At 35.5% G+C, this 6293-nt stretch overlaps 1 long non-coding RNA gene across 2 annotated transcripts; it reads left to right on the top strand.

Annotated features, from left to right (window-relative positions):
- Positions 1-1582: 1582 nt before the first annotated feature.
- On the top strand, positions 1583-2985 carry LOC121564488. Of its 2 annotated transcripts, none has more exons than XR_006000188.1 (2): positions 1583-1623; positions 2643-2985. It is a non-coding gene; the product is annotated as an uncharacterized LOC121564488 (long non-coding RNA). The 2 variants fall into 2 exon arrangements; XR_006000187.1 differs by lacking the exon at positions 1583-1623 and adding an exon at positions 2269-2298.
- The last annotated feature ends 3308 nt before the right edge of the window (positions 2986-6293 follow it).

Here is a 6293-nt window from a genome sequence, read left to right as displayed (position 1 = left end):
GAAAGTCATCATCTTTAATACACTACATTTCCCCCCTTCGAGACTAACTAAAAGTCTCGAAAACAAACAGAATAGGATTATGACTAGTAACAATTTATCTTATTGAGTATCTTTAACAATAAACCAAAAACATTCTCCTCTAGAGTGTAAATACCTTTCTATGAAATATGAATAACTGTTTATGAAGTGTGAATACATTACTATGAACTATGAACAAATCTTTATGGAGTGTGAGAGCGAAAAACTGTCCGGCAACCTTCGTTCCAAATCCATCCATCAATCAAGACAGTAAAATTCTCTCACGGTCCCTCTGCCCCAGGCAACCACCTAGGTACTCCCAATGACTTCATAACTCTTTATAAATGCATTTGAAACTATGATGCAATTAAATACACATGAAAGCCCCTGCAAACAAAATACTATCCAAAAAATGTCCACTCTCAGGCTGGTCAACCCATTGGACCCTACAGTGGACCTCTCCCTGCCTAGACTCCCTGTCCCTAAGCATCAACGAAATAAACAAAAACATCTAAGATCCCCACATGTATCCAATAACATCAAATATCATTCTACAAAAATTAATACCTAAGAATATGACACAAATTATGTATTACACATGCAAATATGTCTATATTTCATTGCAGACACTGGAATGTAGTCCACTACACTTCATCTCCTCCGTAGTCTCCTCTTCCAATGCATTGTTGATGATGGAATGGGAACCTTTCCCCCCCTTCCTTGTTTCATCTCCTCCAGTCATTGTCCTTTCATATTGTCCCTTCATATTGTCCTTGTTTGAGTATTTCAATCTCCACATATTCCCCCAAATGCTTCTGGAAGAAAAGAAAAGACCAAACAGTATCTTTTGCAAAACAACCCTTTCAAATTAAACATCAATATCAACTAAGAATATACAAATTATATATAAATGATTTATGAATCAATATAAATGATAGAATAATGAACTAGGATAACCATTCATTCATACAGATTCATGAATCAATATAAATGATAGAATAATGAACTAGGATAACCATTCATTCATACAGATTTATGAATCAATATAAATGATAGAATAATGAACCAGGATAATTATTCATTCATACGGGTCATTCTACAGATTCGGTGACATTTCAGTATTGTCAGTGTCCCAAGATGTACTAGTGTTATAACTTGTCAGAACATTTATCAAACTACACTTAAATTACAACATTTCAAAGTTTTACATGTTTTTAATATGGAGTAGAGAATATGATTTTAAACAGAGATGAATTTCAATACTTATATGTTTGCTTTTCTTAGGAGTATTAAGAATTTCGCCTGTCCCTATTGACCATCATGCAAATGGCGTGACTCATTTTGAGTACACAGTGTTAAATAATAATGCTTTTTTTTTGTTAAATTAATTGTATATGCCCCCTTATTATGCATAATCCATTTTCTCAGCATAAGACATTTTATTTTCTGAGAAATTCAGGCTTTTACCCCTGTCCTTGTATTTCTTTCAACCCCGTAACGCAACAATACCCCCACTCACAATTAAATAATGGTTTGATCCTGTGGACATCATTTATGAGGAAGTGACATCATACAAGTCTTCAGAGAAGCCTGGTGTGACAAGTGGTAAGCTGCTCTCTCACTTTTTATAAATATTTCATGTTTTTTAAGCACATATGGGCTTTGTCAATCTCAGGTATTCAACTCTGTTGGGGGGGGGGAATTCATTGTTAAGATTTTACCAATAATTGTTTTTATAGCTATGAAGTATAACAATGTCTTTTGTTGAATAAGGCCATGTGGCACACTGCTAGCTGCTAGCATCCCAAATTAGCAACAGATTAGCACAAAATCTTCAACCCTGTCACATTCAACCCCATCACATTTTTCAATGTTACGGGGTTGAATGGCTGTTACAGGGTTGAATAGCTGTTAAATCTTAGCAATATTTAATGTATATTGCTTAATACCAATCATATTTTCTTGTTGAATGTTTGTTGTTTACGGTTTTACAGTATCAACTAAAAGTACGAGGAATTTTTGAAAATAATAACTTAAAAAAGTGACAATTAATTTGTTCTCTCTCCTATATACATTGACATATTTAGGAGTATTATCTGCAAGTTCATGTTCATTTTACTACATAGTGATTAAAAGGATACAATATTTAGTCTTGAAGAGTAAGCAGGTCATTGACTTGACCTTGACCTACAATTTCAGATTCAACAATGGAAAAAACAGCAGCAGAAAGGAAACACACATAGAGAGGAAGGTGAGGGACATCCGCGCGCCGGTGGTCAGGTAATTCTCCTGGAAATGTAAGATCTTTAAGACACGAGGTGGTGGTGGTCATGGACACACAATCAACAGAAAATAAAGTTTTGTTGCTTTAAAGCATAATTTGGTAATGCATAAAAAGACTAGAGAATGTAAATGAAGACTAGTCTAAAAAGACATACAGTATACTGCCTTGGCAACTGGTGCGTGAGGGGTTCATGTTCACTAGCCGACTGGTTTGTACTGACATATTTAGGAGTATTATCTGCAAGTTCACGTTCATTTTACTACATAGTGATTAAAAGGATACAGTAATTAGTTTTGGAGAGTAAACTGGTCATTGACTTGACCTTGACCTACAATTTCAGATTCAACAATGGCAAAAACAGCAGCAGAAAGGCAAAGAGAGTACAGGGCAAGAAGAAATGCTGATCCAGAACGAAGGGAAAAGTACCTCAGGAGTGAACGCATGAGATGGACAAAATATGTTTTAGCAAGAAAGAAGAAAGGAATAGGAGATCTAGATAAGAGAGGTCAAAAGATGAGGAGAAAGGGATGGAGAAAAGCGAAGGAGCGGCAAAAGCAAAGGGAAATGGCTGTTAATACTATTGCCACCGCTCCACAAAGTCCTGATAGAGACGTGGTGATGTCACATGAGCCCACAAGGTTAGGAAAAAGATTGTGTGTGAGAGAGAGAGAGAGAGAGAGAGAGAGAGAGAGAGAGAGAGAGAGAGAGAGAGAGAGAGAGAGAGAGAGAGAGAGAGAGAGAGAGAGAGAGAGAGAGAGAGAGAGAGAGAGAGAGAGAGAGAGAGAGAGAGAGAGAGAGAGAGAGAGAGAGAGAGAATAGGAGTGCATACAAATATGATTTCAGGTAACTTTGTACACTATTTCTTCAAAACTGCTTAGACATATTCACATTGTAATAGTATCCTTAACATTTATTTATACTGCTTATGAACTTACCTTGTTATGATTTGATACAATAAATAAAATTGAATTGAATTGTCTATTTGTTTGTTTTAGACAATCTGTGAAGGGGAAGAAAAAATCAAGAAAGACAAAAGACAAATTGAGAAAGCAGGTAGCTGATTTACAGAAATGTCTTGATGAAGAAAGGAGGGCCAAAGAAAAGTACAAAAAAAGGCTCCAGCGTTTAGAAAAGAAGACTTCGTCAAAATCCACAGCTGTACCAAGTGATGTCAGAAGATCTGCACTGCATCACACAGCACTCGTTGCTCAAATAAAGGAGCATTATAAAAATGCAAAAACTGAACGAGAGAAGCAAATTATATCCAGAGTAGTGGCAGGTAACATTATTAAGAAGTATAGACTGCAATCATTTTCAGAGTCTGCTTTGGGTTTTTCAAAGAAACGCTGGAAGCTCACAGGCAGTGTATCTACATTTCAAAGAAAGAAAATCTCAAACTTTATGGACATCAAGAAGAGGGTGAGGGATTTCTTCACACGTGATGATATCAGTAGAATGACCACTGGCAAAAAGCAAACTAAAACAAAGAACAAACAGAAGATGCAGAAGAGGTTCCTCCTTGACACGTTGAAAAATCTGCATAGGAAGTTTCTTGCAGAGAACACAGAAGAAATTTCATACTCCATGTTCAGCCGCCTCCGGCCTTTCTGGGTGGTTTACCCTTCCCTTGCTGATCGGGACACTTGTATGTGTAAGCTTCACGAAAACCTGACCTTTGTCGCAGAGAAGCTCAAACAAATTAAGCTTATTGAATCGTCAGTGCTTGAAGATTTAGTAAAAATGGTGAACAAACTCTCAGTAAAAATGGTGAACAAACTGTAGGCTTACCTATAGTTTATTAATGTTAAGATGTTTGCTTAATGTTCAAACATTCAAACAACACAGACATTCCTGCCATTACTCTTGATATTTCTATGAAATCAATGAAATGTTGTAACTGTTGTTAGTTTATTAATGTGTTTTAATCTGTCTAGATTTCATCTTGATTGTTTAAACTTTAAAAGCTATGTTGACAGTAGTTTAAAATGTTAAAAAATGGCAACATGTGACCTATATAGGTTATCAATGTTAAGATGTTTGCTCAATGTTCAAACAGACTCCTGCCATTATCAGATGGATATTTTTATGAAATGTTGTTACTGTTATTAGTTCATTAATGTGTTTTACTCTGTCTAGCTTTCATCTAGATTCTTTAGATTTTAAAAGCTATGTTGACAGTAGGTTTAAAAATGTTTAAAATGTTTAAAAAATGGCAACATGTTAGTGATCTCAAAAGATAAAACATATGACACGTGATGCTTTTCACTCAACCCTGTTACATGATTTTCAACCCTGTTGCGGTGCATTCATCCCTGTTACGAGATTATTTTTTTACATTTTTGTATTAAATACACAAAATATAACATCAATCGTGTTTTTATTGTGTGTATTAAATCAGGGTAAATAAGGCTATTTCAATTTTGTCAGGAATTACGCAGCATTCTTGCACATTTCTTGCGAAAATGTGGAGTTAGATTAGAAATTTCTTCATCGTAAACTGGAAAGGATGGTGCTGGTCAGTTTTTCTTGATTTTCTCTTTAATTACAATATGCCATTATTTACAAGGGACATCTAAACTGTGAGATTATGCCAGAAGCTGATCTCAAGCTTATTGGAAAAATGAATAGTTGAATAACAAAACGACTGTGACGGGGTTGAATTAAATTGGGACTTGTTTGAGAAAATAATACAGAATAATAACTTAATACTCTACATTGAGATGGGAAAAGGTATTTTCTATCAAGTACACACATTACTTTGTCACATCAAATAAAAAAAAGCTTAAGATTTTAATGTTCATTGTTTCATCCTCCTCAATCACAAAAGGCACCGAATCTGTAGAATGACCCATACACTTCCCCCCTTTGATTCATAAAATCATACTAAAATCACCCTAATATTGAAAAAAAAATTGAAAAATGATCAAATAATCAAAAAGGATATTTATCCATTAATACTCCATCCAGACCCCCTTGTCCATCTTCATCCAGATCAGGAACAGTCAACACCGGCATCTGAGTGTTGTCTCCAGGCATCCCTACTCCAACCTATCTCAATCATAGCTTTCTCAAAGGTCAGTAACAAACTACAAACATCACACACAGTGCTATCAAAACTGCTATTAAAATGTAATCCATCACTGCTCCTACTGGCCTACCTGATCTTGCAACCAAGTCTTCGCTGACCATCCAGCTCCTTCAGATCTACCAAATGCATCCCTTATATTCTTCAATGCATATATAACCCTAGTGATAATATCTGAACTATCTGGACTCAAAGTATAACTAACATTATCAATATGATCTTCCCAAATATTACACCATACCATGGAAAAAGTCCCCCCTTCTCTCTTAGACTTATCCTTCAATGATAGGCTTAAAGACTATGAAATGTAGCCATGTCTCTTTTCACCCTATTTTCAACTCTAGTTTCAGATTGATCTGTGTTCGGTGCTACCCCTCTTTTAATGGTAAAAGCCTCATATGGAAGCTTCAACGTTGACATGTAACAACATCCTGTCCATCCATAGGGTAAGAATATATACGCTTTATCACCACAAACCCTCCAAATCTCTAAAATTCCCAATAGTCACATTGTCAGGCAAAAGCTAATCTTTTAACCATCAAAGTCCTGCTCTTCTTACTAACTGGAACATAAAAAGTTACATTATATTTCTCATTACTACCCTTAAGGTCATGCATACCCAAAGTTATCATATAACATCACAATCTGATATTCCCATAAACATACCCTTTCCATCATATGTTTTATTAGAACAAAAACAACTTTTAGCCCTCACTGCTTTCACCTCCAATGCTTCAGGGTTTGCTGTTACCTGAGTTTCCTTCCCATCTAACAAATGCACACAAGTTAATTCACTTAACCCAATAACACCTAACCCTAGGCTTAAACAAATGTTTTGACAACGACATTATTTTATCGGTTACTGATTGTTGCTGATACCACAGTCATGACAAAGCATAAGATTGA

Source organism: Coregonus clupeaformis, chromosome 3 (genome assembly GCF_020615455.1).
Source record: "Coregonus clupeaformis isolate EN_2021a chromosome 3, ASM2061545v1, whole genome shotgun sequence".
NCBI classification, from domain to species: Eukaryota; Metazoa; Chordata; class Actinopteri; order Salmoniformes; family Salmonidae; genus Coregonus; species Coregonus clupeaformis.
Note: the sequence above shows the minus strand (reverse complement) of the source record. Positions and strands in the feature narration are given on the sequence as shown.